This window comes from Ctenocephalides felis, unplaced genomic scaffold, assembly GCF_003426905.1.
Source record: "Ctenocephalides felis isolate EL2017-DRISC unplaced genomic scaffold, ASM342690v1 CF-g0.4_SCAFFOLD_01886, whole genome shotgun sequence".
NCBI classification, from domain to species: domain Eukaryota; kingdom Metazoa; phylum Arthropoda; class Insecta; order Siphonaptera; family Pulicidae; genus Ctenocephalides; species Ctenocephalides felis.
Genome location: NW_020538040.1, coordinates 148,076,595 through 148,097,185, shown reverse-complemented (window position 1 = coordinate 148,097,185; position 20,591 = coordinate 148,076,595). Strand labels below are relative to the sequence as shown.

The following is a 20,591-nucleotide window of genomic DNA, read 5'->3' as shown; positions in this document are numbered from 1 at the left end:
CATTTACGGAATGCTGAATGAATTAGGTTGCGATTAGTTATGCGCTTGTTTTTTATTTTCAATAAATTTAGTACAGATAAAAAGCATATTTTTATTGAAAATTATCAATTTAAACCAGTAATATTTTTAATAAAATTTAATTTGATAGTGAATCTTTGATCTCATAATAAGTAATAATTTGATTTGTTTATTAAATCTTTTGCCAACTCTCTGTCTATTAGCGAACTGTGACTCACTCAATATCACGATAATTACACTTGTTTCTTAAATGCAGCAAAATTTATAATACTCTACATTTGTATTGACGTTTTATCAAATATATGGTCTGTTATGAAGCATTTCACGAAAAACGTTGCATTTATGATAATTTAATTTGTGATTCACTTATACTGACTGAACACTTGCGCATATTAATCACTAAAGCTTGATAAAAAGTATATACAAATGCTTGAAATTAACATACACGACATTTAGATAAATATTTCCATTTTATTGATTAATACTAAATATGCAGTTAGTAAATTTAAATGCGTATATATGTAAATATATTTACATATTTCTTGTTCGCACTGGTTTTATTATATTTATTCACTTTGTAAGTATTGAGAGCAACTAATGCTGAACCAACATTTTTTCTATTAAATATTATTAAACAAACTTTGAAATGTTTAGCAATATTTGAAATTTTTGCTTGCAATCAGGACTCTGACATTTTTTGAGTCATTTTTTTTTAAATTCTATGAAACTTTATAAAACTTAATAAAATATTGTTTATTTTTGAGTCATTTTTTTTAAAATTCTATGAAACTTTATAAAACCTAATAAAATATTGTTTATAAGTGTATTATATATGGCACAATGGTGATATTTTGCCAAAGAATCTATATTGGTTAGTTGTGCCATATATTAATACTAATTCTTTTGGATATATTTTGGCATAAAATAATCATACACTTGTAAATGCAAAAAATGACAAATGAAGTAGCGAATTGATAAAAGTTATATGTATTTATCATTAGCAAAAATACAATTAGTTGCTGCTAATCATTATAAATATTAATTTTGGACGCCCCCGTATGCCAATGTATGGGTATGTACTATGGAATTTCAATCAGAGGTTTCAGGTTTGATATCCTTTTTGGACAGCCTGATGCCAAGCAGTATTGACATACGTTTTTGCTAGGAAATATTGATAGCAATATATTTCCATGTAAAAATAGCTATTACCCGGCGTAGCTGCATCAATAAAAAAATCATCAGTATTGCAGAAATTGTGACAATGAATTGGATCACGTAGAAATATGGCAACCGTTTGGGTTTTTTTTCTGAAAATCTGATGTATTTAAGAAAATCATCATAACAACTTATAGGACTAAATAATATTAAAACAATCCGACTAACTTGTATGTTTATATTTATAATTCAATTTATATTGTAATTTATACATATGCTTGCACTTACGCTAACTTGTTGATTTTGCAAATTGTTTTCAATTAGTTTGACAAAATAAATCCAGGCGTATAACGTGATGTACTTGGTGTCAAATTCTGTTTTTTTACAAGGTAGAATAATCAAGATTTTTGATCCTATGATTAAGATTAGATTTTTCTCTAATTATAAGTTAAAGTAAGTTGTAGTAATTTATTCTCTAAATAATACAATCCAGATTTTATTTTGACTTCAACAATCAGTTCAACTAATTGAACTACTTTGAAGAACTAAGAGTCACTATTATAATATGCACTCATATTTTATAAAATTTGTGTTCTATTTCGCCAAAACCACTTATTTCTGTAAACAAGTAATTTTACTGTATCTTTAGTGATCAAGTTCAACTTGTACTTTATTATTTTCTTACGGTCATTTCTAATTAAATAATCGAGATTCTTACAATGTCTTCGTGTTCAGTAGGAAGAGGGAAATTTTTATATTACATTAGAGTGGGTTTCGTTTATTTCCTCGACTCAAGCACAGCCTGAGTAAACTACTTGTTCGAGATTAACGACCGACATAATTAAAATGAAGTGGTTCTTGTCGTGACATTACTTCAACAATCGCGCAATTGTAGAAAATCACAGATGATTTTCAATCTTTTTTATGAAAATATTTTATAACAATGATGCACACAACGATATTATCGTCATTATATTAATAATGCTATTATTATTTGAACACGATCAAGGGGTTTTATGAGCTGTTTTGATGATTTTACTTAAAACTAACAAAGTCGGTTTTATAGATCTCAAACAGTTGGCTCATCTCTATATGATTTTTTTTATTAGTACAATTTCCATAATAGCGAGGAATGTTTTATTGATGCAGCAATGCCGATTAAGGGTTATTTTCACTTTGCTATATATGTTTCTAAGTGAAAAACGATGTCACTACTGCTTGACATTAGGCTGCTCGAGGATATCAAACCAGGGACCTCTGATTCAGGTTCAAATTCAAACCCACGAGTTGAACCCATTGTCTTTATAAGAATAGGAAAATTACACAAATAGCAAAACTTGCAAAAAGTAGTTAATCAGGGCTTTCTGAACATATTCTAGAAAGAAAGTTATTTTTTTGTTTTCAATGAAAATTTTATGGCGAGATTTTTAATGATTAATGAATTGAATTTAATTGATGATTTAAAAACAATTGCTTCAAAAGTTAAGTTTTACAAGTTGCAATTCTGATATGAAGTTTAACAACAAAAATTTTAATAAAGAGCGATTTTTAATTATAAAACGAGTTTTTCAATATTTTTGGTCCTCCTTCAGAGAAATACGTTCAAAGCTCTTACATTCGGATAAACAGATAACCATATTTTTTCAATAAAATTTTGTTTACGGTTTGTTTTAATAAAATAAACATTTTCAAATATAATTATGATTAATTATAAAGAATGATATTCATAATTATTAAAAAAGATTAATATTAATTATCAGAATTTATTCATTAATTTCATAATGGGCAATTACTTACGTGACAAGAATTTTTTGTGATGAAAATTATCTTTCGTATTTAAATGCGTTGGTAAAATATAATTATTACATATAGGGTAGGGTGGGGCATAAAGGTCCAAATTGAATTTGGGCAATTATATTGTGAAAACCAAACCAATTATGTCACAACAAATAACACATATCGAACAAACAACTATCTGATTATGTTCATTAGAACTTCCAGCTAATTCATCATTATAAAAATGTTTTACTTGCTGTTTTTAAAAAAATTGTCACCTGTTTTTTCTACCCCATAGGCGGGGTAAAATGGGACAGCTAAGGGGCAAACAGGTTCAATGTCTTATTCTTAATTTTAAAGGGATTTTACGAAATAATAGCTACATGATTCAAACAATACAAAATATAAATTTCATGGGCAATTTTTTTACCGAAATAACACTGTATATAACCTTGATCTGGTATTTTATCAGAAATAATTATCAGCATAGTTGGAATAATTATTTATTTAACTTAGCTCTTGTAAAATTGCTTTTTGTAAACTTAATTTACTTTTTTATTTACCATTTGTTATTGTTTACACCTTTGCCAGGGTAAAGATTCAGTTGTTTTTTTTTAACTCACCCACATGCAAGCTTTTATATAAGTTTTGTAAAAACCTGTTGAATCTAACTTAAAATTAACAATACATCTTAAAAAAGCAATTAAATGACGTATACTCAAAATTATATTAAACTAGAGAACAATATTTTTATTACAGTATTTTATTTATTAAAATATTTTTGTTATGGATTTTCAATTTATCTCCTGATAGCAACGTAGTAAGAATCAAGGTGATGGATGGTTATTATAGATATATCTTTTTTCTTCTACTTTCAAATATTGTTGTTAAAAATTTCTAACTTTACTAGTTTTTGAGATATGGATGATGGGCCTTTTCACTCGGCTCTACTATTTTTTAAATTTTGTTATTGAATATTAATAAGTATTCTAATATTTAGTGTTCTTCATGCAAATTTCTGTGTATAATATAAAGTAAATAGGGCAAATAATAAATTGAAATGAGCTATTTCGAGTGGAATACTGTACATTCCTCATACAAAATAATTCCACTTATTAAAATTTCTTTCACATATTCATGATACTGTAACAACTAATTAGTTGAAGGTATTCAAAAACTCAACGATCCACTTGCTTTGCATTCGGTCGGCTAGGTCCGCGTTTCTCTAGCAAACGAAATCGAAATCTAATATACATATCATTATGAATACATAAGAAAAAAATCATTCTCTTGTAATAATATAATACGGCGCGGTCGGTAGAACTTATACAAAAAACTATTCATTGTATCGGAGAAGACACCGTGCCAGATAATGTGATAGCTGGTTAAAATTAAGTGCATTTTTTTTAATAAGATTGATAGATACTGAACAGTGAAAGAAAAAATGGAATAAAAGGTATATAACAGAACTTTCGCTGTTAAAAAAACAACCATTTTCAGAATAGAAAAGCCTAGAAATTAGCATCCAAGGTATTATTATGTTAAATCTAGAAGTGTTTTTATTCATTCTTAAGAATTATTCTTTGAAAATAAATTATATACAATTTTTTAATTTTTTTATATGTTATTTGAACAACGATCAGCACTTAATGAACTTCTAAGCTATTGTGATAATTGACTTAACTAACTACATCGTTTTTTTTTTCATAAAAGCCAACCCAAACAGCGATGAATTTTATTCTATTGTAAAAGTGATGAGTTTTTCTATTGATGCAGCAATGTCGGGTAAGGGCTGCTTTTACTTGGAAACATGTTGCTATCTATATTTTCAAGTGAAAACCGATATTTTTTTTTTTTACCAATTGAAGAAATTTGATTTTGGGTGTTTAACAATAATTCAGTATTCAGGAAAAATTTAACATCACTTTCAGATTTAATTAACCTATTAATGGTATTGTGCTTAACAAGTGATTTTTTATCCGTCTTTTATCATTGTACACTTTGTGATATCATCAAACGTTATTGCAGAAAATATAAAACTCTTGTTTAGTAACAAATATACAAATAGTCTTTTTATTTTTTCAAAATTTCCATGACAAAAGTACCTAATAAAAGTGCATATACGCCTCTGAGGCGAGCAGATATTGTTCTATGGTTAATTTAATATGTTTCAATAATATTAAATTACATTATTTTCATTATTTTAATATTTCATATTAATATTGGATTCGTTTCAAAGATTCCTTCGAACAAAGATTTCAAAATGTCTGTACGTTCGAACCCCAGGATATCTGCATGGATAATATGAAATTGCACTCTTTATATCACTAAACTTTTTTTTATTATATTATTTTTTAAAAAATGCAAGTTTTTTCTTAAAAAAGATCATAACTGAAATTTATTGAAGTAAATATTTATTCAGAATAGATGAACAAATAAGTGTTTCTGATATTACCTAATGATAATGAGGACAGAACGTACATAGTTCCGATACTTTGACAATAAGAAATATATTCTTTAAAAAAACATTTGTTAGAGCGGGTCGATTTGTATGAGTCCAAAAAAGTCGCTTAGGCACATATGATTTTCGGATACCAGAGATCACAATAATATAATACTTTTCTGAAAAAAAAAACAATTCTGATGTCCCGTGCATTGACCAAAAACAAGGGTTAAAATTAGAAAATTTTCATTTTGACCAATTTAGTGTGAAATTGCATCACTCTTATAGAAATTGCAGTCATAAAAAAATCATCACATAGAGATGGACAACTGTTTCCATCTATAGAAGCAAACGTAATGTATAAGTAATTCATCACATCAGCTTATTGAATCTTTAAGTTCTGATCGCGGTTCAAATAAATGATCAATAAAATAAAAAATAATAATAAAAATAACAGTATCACAACATCGGCGCTCATATTATTTAGTGGTGGACACCAGCACGTCCACGTGTGTCGACCGTCGGTATGTCCGGCAGCTCTATCACATGTTGCATGTGAACTCCCTACCATCGCAAACAAAGCTTAGCGACGTTTACACACGAATATTATCGCTCCTATTTAAAATCTAACATTAAATAATAAACATATCGATTCCTGGAAAACATTTTAATGGAATGATTCGGTAACAGATTATATTTTATTTGGGGTATAATTAAATATAATTAGGTGTGTTAATTTTTATGAACAAAATTGTTACTTGACACTAATTTAGTAGACGAAATTTGATTTATTAATAGTTTCTCAAGAATATGCATATTGGTTTATTTTATTTTTAATGTTTACGCATATTTTGTTTGTTTGTTTGTGTTATGAAAATTATATATAAATTTATGACGTTTGTAGATATGCACTAATTTAATCGCACAACATATCGATATGTTTAATTTAATCATAATGGAGTATATACAAGTCTGACATGACTAATTTATTTTTGCGAATTATTTCAATTTAGCTTTAATAGATGCCAAATTTAAAATGTGCAATATGCTCTCTTTCACGTGTATTTTTTGTCTTATTTGTTTTTTTTTTTTGTAAATTTACTAACTGCTGCTCCTATATTGCATCATTATTAGTATATCTTACTCAAATTGAGGATATAATATAGAGGGGCCAATTCTACCATAAAATAAAAATGTTATAGTAACACTATTTTGCGGGTCTATCTTCGTAAGAATTGGTAGTAACAAACTTCTAAAAAGCTATGTATTTGGTGTGTAATCAAGCATTTTGCACATAAATCCTAACTTCATGTATGTGTCATCAAACATCAGAAAGATTGAAACTGTACATATGATAAAATTGTTTTGTCATGTTTGTGCGTTTTGCAGGTTTTGTGTGTGAAATGCCGATAGCACAGCAAATACACACAGCTTTTTGACAGTTTGTTACTACAAATTCATACGAATATAGACCCATAACATCTCTATTTCGTCCGAAACTTGGCCCTTCAGGGCCATAATAATATGTTTTAATATAATAGAATAGAAAATACCATAGAAATAATAATTCAATATGTTTGTGGGTCTGTCTATACTCTATGGATTCAAAAACTGTACATCAAATCGCCGTAAAAATTTGGGAAACCGTTAGGCATATCGCCGGACAGGTTTTCGCATATTTTCATTGAACCTAAGTGGCAAGTGTTGACTTCCCCGAAGATTTTTTTTATTATTTTAGCCAATTTATTATTTTTATTTTTTATAATACGTATATAAAGAATACATATAACTCTAAATTTTTACTTTCTTACCTTTATTTTGTAAGAATTATTATAGTAATAACATCATTTTTTATATCGATTTCTGTCAGGAATATAGAATCTCTATAAATCACATTTTATTTAATATTGATTCATACTTGTTGTTGACGGTAATTACTTCGTGAGGGGGCGTCCATTAATCACGTGAGCGAGTTTTTAAGGATTTTTGGAGCCCTCCTCCCCCTTGGTTATACATGGTGTTATTAAAAATTACCCTCCCCCTTCCCCACCAAACATCACGTGTATTTTTAGTTACGTGATAAAAATGTAAATTTTTTTATATATTTTTGAAAATATTTGATTTTTTTTAAATCAATTAAAAATTAAATAGACGTGATATCTTACTATAAATCTCCCTCCCCCACGTGATATTTTATGATTTTTTGCCAAACCTCACGTGATTAATGGACGCCCCCTGATCACTGGTATTTTTACTTATATTTTCATCGCTAGTATTTGGTGTTAATTTAAGAAAATTATCTGCAAAGTTGTATTTTTCTAACATAATTTCTCTAATATCATTAAATTATCAGATAATGCAAAATCAAAATAGTTAATATAATCCAAGAGTTGCACACAGTTTTTAGATTTTAATGTCATGGTCAGTATAATTATTAGAAAAATGAAAAATTTAGCATTGTAAAGTGCGTAATTAATTCAACATCTAGACATGGTATCATTACTATTCAACTTTTATCAGAGACATAAAGAATAAAAACAATAAAAAATCATGTTGCACCACGCTTGTGTCACGCCATGGATCCGGCGTATGGGCGCCGCGTGTGAATTCCGCGTCAGATGTTGCTTGACTATCTTATATCTGTTCGTACGTACGTGAGCTTGTATTATTTTATATCTGTATCTGTTTGATTCCATCGTCAACTCTTTACTTCAGAACTCTACTAGCATGTAGTTCGACTTAAGTTACACTGTGTGAAACTCTAAGAATTTAGTTCGTCATATCGTCTCTCGTATTTCGCGCGCTGGAAAAAAAAGCTAGTCCATTGCTGCGTGCGGTATCGAAACCACTGTTGTTATTGACGTCGATAAAGCGCCAGACTTTTATCAGCATCGGATTTACAAACAGAATCGATCCGGCGATCCATCGATTCATCGATCGTCATATGTGTTCTGTTCTTCGTGCCGAATAGACGAAGTAGTGTCGGGGTGTTTTAGTGTTTGTGTGGAAATATTCCGTAGTGATAAACCGCCCCCATAAATCTCTAAATATCTAACAACAGACGCAAGTAAGTTTTGTCCGAATATTTTTTTGTTTTTATCCAATTATCGGTACTGATTGAAATGTTTGTATAATTTTTCGAGAGTATCAATAGCGAAACGAAATAGCAGTTCCTGTTCTATCAACAACAGCATTATATGCAAGTTGCTTTTGTTAAACAAATCGTTGTTGATAAAATTGCAATGGTTATCGTGAGGATAATAGTTGTAAGATTTTGAGTCCAGGTGCGTTCCAATAATTTTTGAATAATTTTAACATAAATATTTATATTATATAAATTTATAATATATTATTAAATTTTAAAACTTAATTGGATTCAATTCATGTACTGAATTTGTAGAAAATTAATATTATTTAAATTTAATATTAATTAAATATTAATAAATTTATAATATATTATTAAATTTTGAAACTTAATTGTATTCAGTTCATGTACTGAATTTGTAGAAATTTAATATTATTTATATTTATTTTATTTGTATGAAAACATTTTTGATCTTTTGACGCCCCTTATTTCTGTAATATGCCAGATCATACTGGTCTGAACAAAATCCGTTTTTGTTTACAGATAATGTGTTTTATATTTTTGTTTATATTTCGCATATAAATTTACTTTTTCGGGAAACTACTTTAATAAACTTGTTTAAGTTTTATCAAATAATTACGGCTTTTTTAATGGGATTACGCATAAATATTAATTCTATTAGGTTGTTAAGACAATATTAAAATTTATGACCCTTGCTAGGTTTTTCAACCAGGAATTTTTTGTTTTGCATTTAGGCTTATAATTACTGTTTTTTGTTCCCTTAATTTTTTTGGTTTAAAATCAAAAAGTTTCGGCCAATAGAGATATAAGGTATTAAAATGTGTTGGTTAATTGTTAATTTAACTGTTAATTTAAACTATTAAAAAAAAGTTTTAAATTGTTCGTGGTGTTTTAACTTCTTGGTATGAACTGCTGAATGATGGTACATATTTAGTTTAGAAACGTACTTAATAAATAATTGTGTGACTATTTATTTTTTTTACATAGGAGCGTGAATATATGAGTTGGTAACCAGAGTGGACCATCCCAAATATACTAGAAAGCTATTAAAAAATGTTTTATATTTTCTCCAATTAGTTTATATAGTATCGTTTACCTTTACATTATTTTACTTGATATTTTTTATTATATAAATGAAATAAAAGCCCAGTAGTACAAAAAAATATACAATACAAATAAAAAAAATTGGATGAAAAAAATAAAAAAAGATTAATTGAGAAAGCTATAAAAAAAGATCAGTTGCAACGAAATTTATATTTTCAAGTAGAACCTTGAATAATTCTTTGCAAATTTATTTTGTATTTAAATTTATTTAAATATTTCGATTAATTAACTATCAAAGATAAATAGAGTACTCTAAGCACTCTATAAATGTACTTCAAAATTTTTCGTAGGTTTTCGTAAAACGTGAAACAACTTTGGAGGCAGAGCAGATTTTTTGCTGCCATTTAACGACAGATATAAATATTATGCTCATTCCAGTTTGGCAACATTATTTAGTGAAAAATTCATCATATCCTCACGGTTTGTCGCGACTTGTGTGATGGTCCACTCAGGTTACCATCTCCTTACTGTTTACTGTTTTACTAAATATGATACTTTATAATTATCTGTATAATAGTTTCGGGAAAATATTATCAGCTTCTTCATTTCGCTTTAATTGCCTTACAAAAAATACATTATGCATACAGAATCATTAAATCGTATTGTATTGTGGATCATGTTGACATTGATAAGTGTACATAATGTCATATCTTCCTGGAATTAGATTACAAATATTTTCTCGTATAATATTTCAAAGATTTCGTATAACATTCTATCTACACCACTGGCGTCCAGCACATTTCATTATTCTTCAATTCAATAATATTTATAATCATTTGCCGGTATATGTACTAGCCACTATCGGAAGCAATTTCATTTGAGAAGTTCAATTGTTTTTCACGACGTCGAAAGTCAGTCGTTTCTGTGGTGGAGATATTGCTTGAATATTATTGCTAAAATTGCATTTTTAACATATTTATTAATCGTTGTGTGACACAGTGCAATATTTGCGAAACAACATTGTAACGTTTTTAAGAGACTCTAATTTTACTGTTTGTGTTTCTCGTCCTCGGAGAGTGTGTTTTTACACTTTGAGCTACTAGTGTGCAGGTTTTTTAGTAAAACCTATCTACATGAAGATGTTTAAAAGTATACTCGGTAATCATTTTTAATTATTATTAATTATTATTCATTATGAAATTATTCATAATTTTCAAAATGAGCAAACCTTACAAGTTATATGCGTAAAACTGAAGGACGGTTGGAGAAATATAATTACAAGTCATAGACGACTGACAAGGAACTAGAACTCTTACTTGCATGTTGAGCTTTATAAGTCTAAAGCTCTATTAGTTTTAAAAAAAAACTAAAAAATATTTTTAAATATTTATCTGAACATTCAATTTGTGTTTAATAAGTTAATACATCTGAACATTAAAAATAAGTTAAACAATTTGTACCTAGTGTCTTAATTTAAATCAAATCGCCAATAAAAACTTGTTTATATTTAACGCACAATAATAATCATCATATATTCCAAGTAACTTGTTAACTTTATGCACGTGCACTATTTATAGAATTTGTTATCTTTGATATTTAAGTGACAGGTATGGATATTTTTTATATTATTTCCTATTAAAAATTTTGAAGTGCATTTGTAGAGTACTTACAGTACTCTATTTATCTTTGATAGTTAATGAAACGGAATATTTAAATAAATTATATATAAATAAATACATTTTTCGAGAATTATTCAAGGTTTTACTTGAAAATATAAATTTCAATTCAAATTATTTTTTTTTAGAGCCTATATTATTATTTTCTAAATCGTAAGTTTCTAAATTAATCTTTTTTTATTTTTTTCATCCATTTTTTTTTTATTTGTATTGTATATTTTATTCATATTTTCTCAAAAACTTTTGAATTTATTTACGGTGCAAAAAGTGCAAAAAAATAGCAATTTAGTTTTTGAGAGGACAGAGAATTCGATTTGAATGATTCAGAAAAATTGTACTGCATTGACGGAATGAAGAATTGATTTAATTTTTGTGACGGCAGGTCTAGCGGTTCTGGAGATTTAATAAAAAAGGGGGAAAAAATGACATTTGGTGGTCAAAAATGATCATTAGACATATGCACATGAAATTATCAGAAATTGTAATGTTTAACCGTAGGACTGCAACACGGCGCTTACTCGCATCTAAAACGCAGCGCGATCCTTCGGTTAGAAATTTGATAATTATGAATATATATCAATCATATTTTACCTGTTATACGTTTTAGTTTATACATGAAGTATGAAAATAACTATGTCGTATTAACATTTAGATGTCAAATTTATTTACGTAGAGCGAAATGCCGAGCTTGCCAAATTCCGTCCGTATAATACCATGCCATGACCTTGCTACGTAGATGCGTGTCGCGCAAGGGAACTTGGCCTTCGGTGTTAATCAGGACGACAAATCCCATAACACATCATTATAAGTTTAGGTTACAAAACTGTGTCACCATATACATATATATGCCCTGCATATTAGTGATAATTTCACGCTTGATAATGAACACATTTTATATGATAATGATTTTGATAAATGTCCCGGGGAGTTATTGGACTTGTATTCCACACTTGCAATACTCGCGCAGCTACACTTCTTGACTGACTCTTCATAACTTTTGAAAAAAAAATTAAACAAATTTTTTATAGAAAATGACATTTTTTGCATATCTTTACGTTTCGAGGGTTTTTGAACATTTTGGCATACCTTAAAAAATTGATGTATGTGTGTGTGTGTCTATATATGTATACACACACATGCTGGATACAATTTTTTGTCCACGACTTCGAGAGCACGAGCTAACCGATTTGAATTATTCAAAAAGCATTTGATTCTTATTGATATAGAGACGTTCTGATTAGTTTTTTGGAAAAGGCAGGTCCAGCCTTTTAAAAGATATGGGGCGAAAATATTTTTTCGGTACGGAGTCTCCAATTTGAATGGCTTAAAAAACATTCTATTTGTAATGGAATTCCATTCTATTCGGAATGGAATAAAGAACTAATTAAGTTTTTGTCAAGGCACGTTTGGCGATTTTGGAGATACAGAAAGAAAAGTAAAAAAAGTGTCGTTTGGCGGTGAAAAATCATCATTAGACATATGCACATAAATTATCAATATTTTGTGGAGATTTTAATAATAAGTATATTTGTTTTAATTTCTATGGCTACTGTGTCGTAATTTAAAATTCTCTTATATAGTTCGAACAAATTCCCTCGACATTATCAACAGTATGAATCAACTTTTTTTTTTCAAAAATTTCAAAGTTTTCCAAAAAATCTATTATTTTCTTCTTTAATTTTAAATCTTTTAAAATATTTTAATTACTGAAGGGGAAGATAGATGCATTACTTTTCGAAAAATACCCAAAAAAAAATGCATCGGCCGGGAATCGAACCCGGGCCGCCCGCGTGGCAGGCGAGCATTCTACCACTGAACCACCGATGCTTATACAAGGCCCTTCTCATCCTCCATCTACACCTAGTCTTTTTTTTTTGTTTTTGTTATTTTTCAGCTAACATATTACCATCTATATATTAAAGTGAAATTATTTTATGAATTGTTCTTACTATCTGATATATAATTTTTAGTTCTGATACTGAACGCTATTAGAAGGTAAACCCAGTCTAAGGTCGCCTCTAAATGGGATCTGGCAGCACTGCTATTTTTTGGAAACATATTACTATCTATATTTTGAAAGGATAACCGATGTCAATGCTTCTTGACATCTCACAGCCCCGGAACTTCTGATTAGAAGCCCATAGCTCTAACAACTAATCTATGGTATATCCTTAACCCATTTTTTTACATAAAAAGTTGAACAAATGGTAACCAAAATGAACTGCCATTTTATACTAAAACTTTACGTAGAGCATTTTTAAAATACGTTTTATTACACATATCTGTAATTGACCTAAAGAATTCTTCCTTATCGGAATATTAAACATTAATAGTATTCAATTATAATTTTATATATTTAATTACGTGTTTATTTCGCGAATGTTAAATACTTTAATCTCTAGATAAGGTGCCGGAATGTATCTCGATGCATTCTCTATGCCAATCGAACACGTTGTCCCTTGCACGTGGTGTTTGGAATGCTAATTAATAACAATGATATAACCTCTATAGTAATGCTAATATTTTTAATTTTAATGTAAATATTAATTTTCTAAACATATTTAGGAACTATGTTTTGCATATGGCAATTCGATATGTTTGTTCTCATTATTTTATAATAATTATTCTTCTTTTAGACCTCATTAAAATTACACAATAATATACTATTACAAGGTATTGAACGTTAAATTACATATTTTATTTTGCAACTGGTTATTTTGCATATTTTATTCATTTATTAGGTTCTATATAATATGTCAGGATAGGATATTTCACTTTCTCTATACCAGCAGTGTGCCCTGCTGCCTGTGATACAACTACCATTTATCAATGTGTCGTATTTAAACATATAACTGAAAACAATTGTTACCGAGTATGATATCAAATCGTATTCCTAGACTAAAATGTTTTTGTGATCGCGTGATCAATACTTCTGAAATTACAATATGTATTGTCCATAGCGAATGTTTCCTAGAACATGTGCTTCTAGACAGACATTCTGATATTCGTTCACAAATAACTGATTGTGAGTCATACTTTGTTGTTGTGCACCGATATCGCTATTATTTAAATGTAGTGAAAATAGCAAATAGCTATACTAGGTGTGCTGTATTTTTTTTTTCAATGCAAACGGTAATGGGAAAGCTGGGCAGGTGCATTATGGAAGATTTTATATAAGATTTACATTTTGTGTAAAAATGCAATTTGGATAGCAATATGGTGTTGATGCATCGAACAGAAAGTCATCAAAGTAATCAATTCATCAAAAAAGGGCGAATCGTTGTGTTGCCTTTTAAAAAAGTCATTTAATTAAATGTCATCACAACAAGCTTATATGACTATTAAGTTAATCATTTAAAAAAGTTGCAATTATCTATCATTTAGTCATTATTCATTTGCGTGCTCTGATTATGATGTATATGGCAAATAATTGTTATATATTCAATTATGAAATTTTTTAGATAATTTCACATAGTTTTAAATAACATAATTTTGAATACGCTTTTTATTGAATTTTTCAACGTGTATTTATATATATATTTCGCTTGGGTCGAGTTTTTCTTTGTTTCCTTTTTGCTAATTACTCTATGTTGACTTTTATTCTAAGTAAGTTTTATATTTAATAAAATGGTAAGATATGTGTTAGATGATAAATTTTATAAATCAACCTGATCCGAATTTGTAAATTATTATTATTATTACCATTGCATTTTTTAATTTACTCGATTACATCAACATTGTTACAGATTAGGTTGGCAACTAAGTAAGTGCGGCTTTAACTTAAAGATGGTTTCAATTGCATTTTTAGTTATGCTGACGTAGTTCAAATGTAAAATAATTTTTTTAATCGATTCGATAGTTTTCGTTTGGAATTCGTTGAAAGATAGAAAATTAAATCTGAATTTTTGTCATATTTTGCTTTTTATTTCTACAAAGGCAAAATATTATATAGCTCACAAAAATTATGGGCAGTTTATGGTGATGAATCCTTAAGAAAACGCCAGTCTCAAAATTGTTTTGCCAAATTTCATTAGGGTGATTTTTCACTCAAAGATGAAAAACGGTCTGGTCGTCGAGTTGATTACAAAGGAATTGTGTACTTTCACTCTTACTTAATATCCAACTGAACGATCAATTCTGATGTCTACATTGAAAAACTAACTAATTTAAATAACGTAGTTGAATAAAAGCGGCCTGAATTGACAAATCGAAGTAGTTTTTTATTCCATTTTTAATATCACATATCTTTCGCGATATTATTGGAGCTTGGTTGGGATGTTTTGCCACATCCAACAATATAGTTTTGATTTTGCACCTTCTGATTACTTTTAATTTCGATCATACAAAAACTCTTTGAAAGAATTATGATGATGTCAAATTGTACCTGATTCAGTTTTTTGCTAATAAAAACCAGAAGTTTTATGAAAGTGGGATAGTGATGCTGCTTAAAAGATGACAAAAAGTCACTAATTATAATGGACTATGCATTACAGAAGATATGTAGTTCCTTGCAAAATGTCTTTGATTTTCTAACAAAAAATCTTTCAAGATCTTTCACTTAGTCTCAAGTAATGTATTTATGGAACATAAACGGGGGGAAAGCTATTTTTTTCCTTCAATGTTTATTATATTTAATAAAAGTAGTATTAGTTATATAAATGCGACACGAATACGAAAAAATTAGAAAATCTGAAACCACATTTATAATACTGCGTTTTCTAATTTACTTAATTACTTCACTATTATTATAATATTTTTTTGTTTCTTCTTCTGTCGAAATTAGTCAACTTCTTTCAGCTAATAAGTTTTACTTATTTCAAAATTATAGAGTGACAATTTAGACGTAAACCGATATTTATTACTACTTTGTAATACTTTCAAAAAAATAATAATAAAATGCAACCTTCCTCATCTTTCTAGACCTCTGACTATTAGTATTATTAAACCTGCATCCAAAAGAGCACTTGCGTTCTCTATCGCCACTGCCAAATAATGTTAGGAGTGGTCAATCTGTTGCGTCAGTAAAGGCTATAAAAAGCTAATCTAGCCCACGCTTGATATATCCGACTATTTAGAACCATTTAATTCAGCTTGCATCCGGTTTCCTATAAACCAGGATTTGATGTAATAAGCAATAATTTATTTGTATAAATAGCCGGTGTGATCTACTCGATGTGATTTCCAGTACATGCCCGCGATTGATATTCGTTTTATAGCGTTTAGATAAGGTGTGAACTCGGTGATGTCATGACATCAATTGTAATTATCATTGTTGTGCGATACTTATATATTTAATAGGTGTAATAACTTTTGATGTTGCGTAAATGATCCCATATGCATCTTATATATATAATGAAATATTATATTAGAGCAGAGGAAGCGAAACTTTCAAAATCTTGCCTTATTTGCAAACTTTGAGGATTGAATTTAATTATTAACGTTGGAAGTATATGGAATAAAAATAACAAAGAAATTACACATAAAAATATTTGTAACATTTTGGAACAAAGTATTCACAATTATGATATAAAGTCAGTTTTACAGTCTGCTTTATGAATATATTTCTGTGGCATGTATGTATTTTTTTTTGTAAAAAAATTATTTGGTCTTGCTTACTATGAGCATTTAGCCACTCACAGCATTTTTATTTATTCACATTTTATACTAATTTTTATATCATATTCTTCTTTACATCTATATTCTTCCTAATTTTTCATCTTATTTTCTTCAATTTTTACCTTTTTCATATCAAATTTCTAATTCTATTTAACTTCTATCTTTATTCCATTTTTTTTCTTCATTCTTCTTTTAATATCAGCAAATTCTAATATATTTTTTTCTTACTCTTAATACAATTCGCTATTCGAATTTTGCAATTCCTATTTTTCTTAATTTTTATTCAATTTCTACTTAACAAATACAATTTTATTTAATATCACATTAACTACACATATTTTTTTTATAAATTCTAAGTCATTGACAGGATTCGATCAAAGGATCCCTGTCGTGTGAATCCAACACGCTACTAAGTGAACGTATGCATTTATACATATGTTTTTATGTACTTTGTTTATATAAATATTAATATCATATTTAGAGAAAATGACTTGTGCAAGTAAAACCATGATAATACAATGTAATACCATGCAATACTGAAACCATACAATTGATAAATGCAATTTCTGACAGAAAATTAATTTAACTATTGAATAATGCAATGTTTAATTGATTATTCATACAGTATTTTTGACTATTAAAAGACTTATTGATATGATTATTTGTTGGAGCTATTTTCGAATGTCTGGCACACAATTCAATTTTCATTTGAACTCTTTTTGGATTTTCGAGCAATCGCTTGTAATCGGCAATCTTTTTTATGATATCTGGAGTAAATGATAATTATTACTCATTATTGTGATTATAATTTTTTTGATAAGTACACACACACGCACATACAAACACACATATATATACACCTATCCCAACTCGATAACAAGTAAATTTTCAAGAATGGAAAATGGGTTTTAAATCCTTTGAAAAATGTCAGTAATCTTGAGATTGACAGAATTGAATATATGAACTTTTCTTTCAATCTTTTCGTGGCTTTTGTATTTTTCTGAACTATATCATCTCGGATTATATGTCTATATGGATTAAGTAATTTGGCACAATTTTTAGAGCATTTAAAATTTCTTTCAATAATCTGTTTTGACATCTTTAAATTTTTAACACAAAGTATTTTTAACATTGGTATATAAACTGTATCTTTTCAAAATGTATTTTTGATTTCTGGTAAATATGTCGGATTTGTAAAAGAGAATTTTCTATTAACTGCACAGAAGCGGTCGTAAACTGATTTGTGGTATTCTTTAGAAAACGGTTCCAGTTGTTTTATAAGTGCGATTTGCAACGATTTCTCGTTGTGACATTTGCATCCATGAGAACGCGTAGGTATTCTTTGCTTTGCGACTACTTTGTGATAGAATAAGGTCTTTTGGTAATGTTAAACTATTACTGGTACATTGTAAAATCATTAAACAGCTAATTTTATGACCATTTACTATTATTTTTATGTTATTTCTATATTATTTCAACTATAATTTCTGTGTTATATTTTAACTCTGTAACTTAGAGAATACCCATCCGATTCTAATTGTTATAAATAAATGAATTAATAATAATAAGTGTCAATAACTAATAATTTAATATTACAATTCAAGTAAAGGCGTGTGGGGATTTATTTTGTACTGAGGGTTGTGCAACCCTTTGGCGACAATGCTTATTTTTGTTACAATATTATATATTTTAGAAGATCTTATATCCGAATCTATATATTATTGTAGGGTTTCTGATCTTAATTTAAAATGTGCACCTGTAAAATTGTATTAAAATATATTTCGACAGTTCTGAGATAAAAACTATATGAGTTCTATGAAATTTAGATAATTAAGTTATACAGCTATATGGTTATTATTTATCATGGAGATTTATATTTTAATCAGTTTTCAAGAGTATTAAGCATCGAAATGGTTATGTTTTACTTCATTCAAATTGAGGAAGGAATTATAGAAATTACATATTCAGGAACAAAATTGAGAATCTCGGAACCTTCAGTAATTTTAGAGTTTTAAATTTGTCTGACAAAAAAAAACTAAAAATTTTGATAAATTGTTTTCGTTTTCTTGCGGTTTTATATATGTGCTATTTGCAATGAATTTTATACTTGCAAAAATATTTAATATTCAAGTAAAATTATAAAATATTGAAATATCTGCGATTTTTGAGTAGTTTTAATTTAAATTTATGACGGCATAATTATCGAATGAAATGAAATAAAGTATTTGAATTTATTCTTTGTTGTAATTTTTACAACTTTATTAGAATATGAAAATTTTCAAATTAAAAGCTTTCTTACTAGTGTTAGTAGAAAATTGCATGTTAGTCTTGAAATTGCCATGTCTTATATATTATACGATCTGCATTTAGAATTATGCAGATTTCAAACCAACGTGTGGGAGGCTAAAATTATTTGCCAATTCTATTTTGTTTCATGTGATAACCCTTTCTGAACTTATATGTGTACATAGATATTAATTGTCTTCGACCGACATGATAATTATTAATTGCTTTCATTACATAATATCTACATGTAAGTGTTTTAAGTTATGATCTCATGGTCTAATTACATATTCAGGAACAAAATTGAGAATCTCGGAACCTTCAGTAATTTAGAGTTTTAAATTTGTCTGACAAAAAAAAACTAAAAATTTTGATAAATTGTTTTCGTTTTCTTGCGGTTTTATATATGTGCTATTTGCAATGAATTTTATACTTGCAAAAAAATATTAATTCAAGTAAAATTATAAAATATTGAAATATCTGCGATTTTTGAGTAGTTTTAATTTAAATTTATGACGGCATAATTATCGAATGAAATGAAATAAAGTATTTGAATTTATTCTTTGTTGTAATTTTTACAACTTTATTAGAATATGAAAATTTTCAAATTAAAAAATTACCAATATTTTCATAGCTTTCTTACTAGTGTTAGTAGAAAATTGCATGTTAGTCTTGAAATTGCCATGTCTTATATATTATACGATCTGCATTTAGAATTATGCAGATTTCAAACCAACGTGTGGGAGGCTAAAATTATTTGCCAATTCTATTTTGTTTCATGTGATAACCCTTTCTGAACTTATATGTGTACATAGATATTAATTGTCTTCGACCGACATGATAATTATTAATTGCTTTCATTACATAATATCTACATGTAAGTGTTTTAAGTTATGATCTCATGGTCTAGTTAATTCAAACAATTGTTTTGATGGAAAATTTATATCGGAATCGAATGCTAATATGTCACAACGTCTAAATATTCATTATTTCTATAAATTGAATACGCTTTTATCAAAATATTTATTTATACATTATATATAAATATAATATTTTTTATATTATAATAAATTCAACTTTTACTGATATTACTTGTTAGAGATTAGACTCTTCCATAGTATCTTGTCTATACATGTCTATACATTTGTCTTTACATGATCTATCTATTTTTTTTCTCTAAATTATTATTATTGTTGACGAAACTTTATGGACTTGCAACTATCGGGATTTTCATTTTCAATGATATAGCGATATTTTAGTCATGTTTCCAAGTATTTACTAAGGACATAACACCCACCCAAGAAACGGCTAGGAAACTCCATAACTTATTGCATACAATGTTTCTTATGTTATTGCTCGGAGTTGCTTGAGAGGAAAAAATTATACGACACGGATGAAGGATTGTTTTTACTCGTTTATGCGTGTACCTTATTATATAATACAAATATTATCAATAATATATGAAAAGAATTCA

The 20,591-nt window shown here is 28.0% G+C and overlaps 1 protein-coding gene and 1 non-coding gene across 2 annotated transcripts in view; one reads left to right on the top strand and one right to left on the bottom strand.

Moving 5' to 3' along the window:
- The window catches only part of LOC113376949 (ankyrin repeat and sterile alpha motif domain-containing protein 1B-like), a 66,533-nt gene that overhangs the window by 24,370 nt on the left and 21,572 nt on the right, over nt 1-20,591 (top strand). The window lies entirely within an intron of this gene.
- On the bottom strand, nt 12,975-13,045 carry Trnag-gcc. Its single transcript has one exon. It is a non-coding gene; the product is annotated as a tRNA-Gly (tRNA).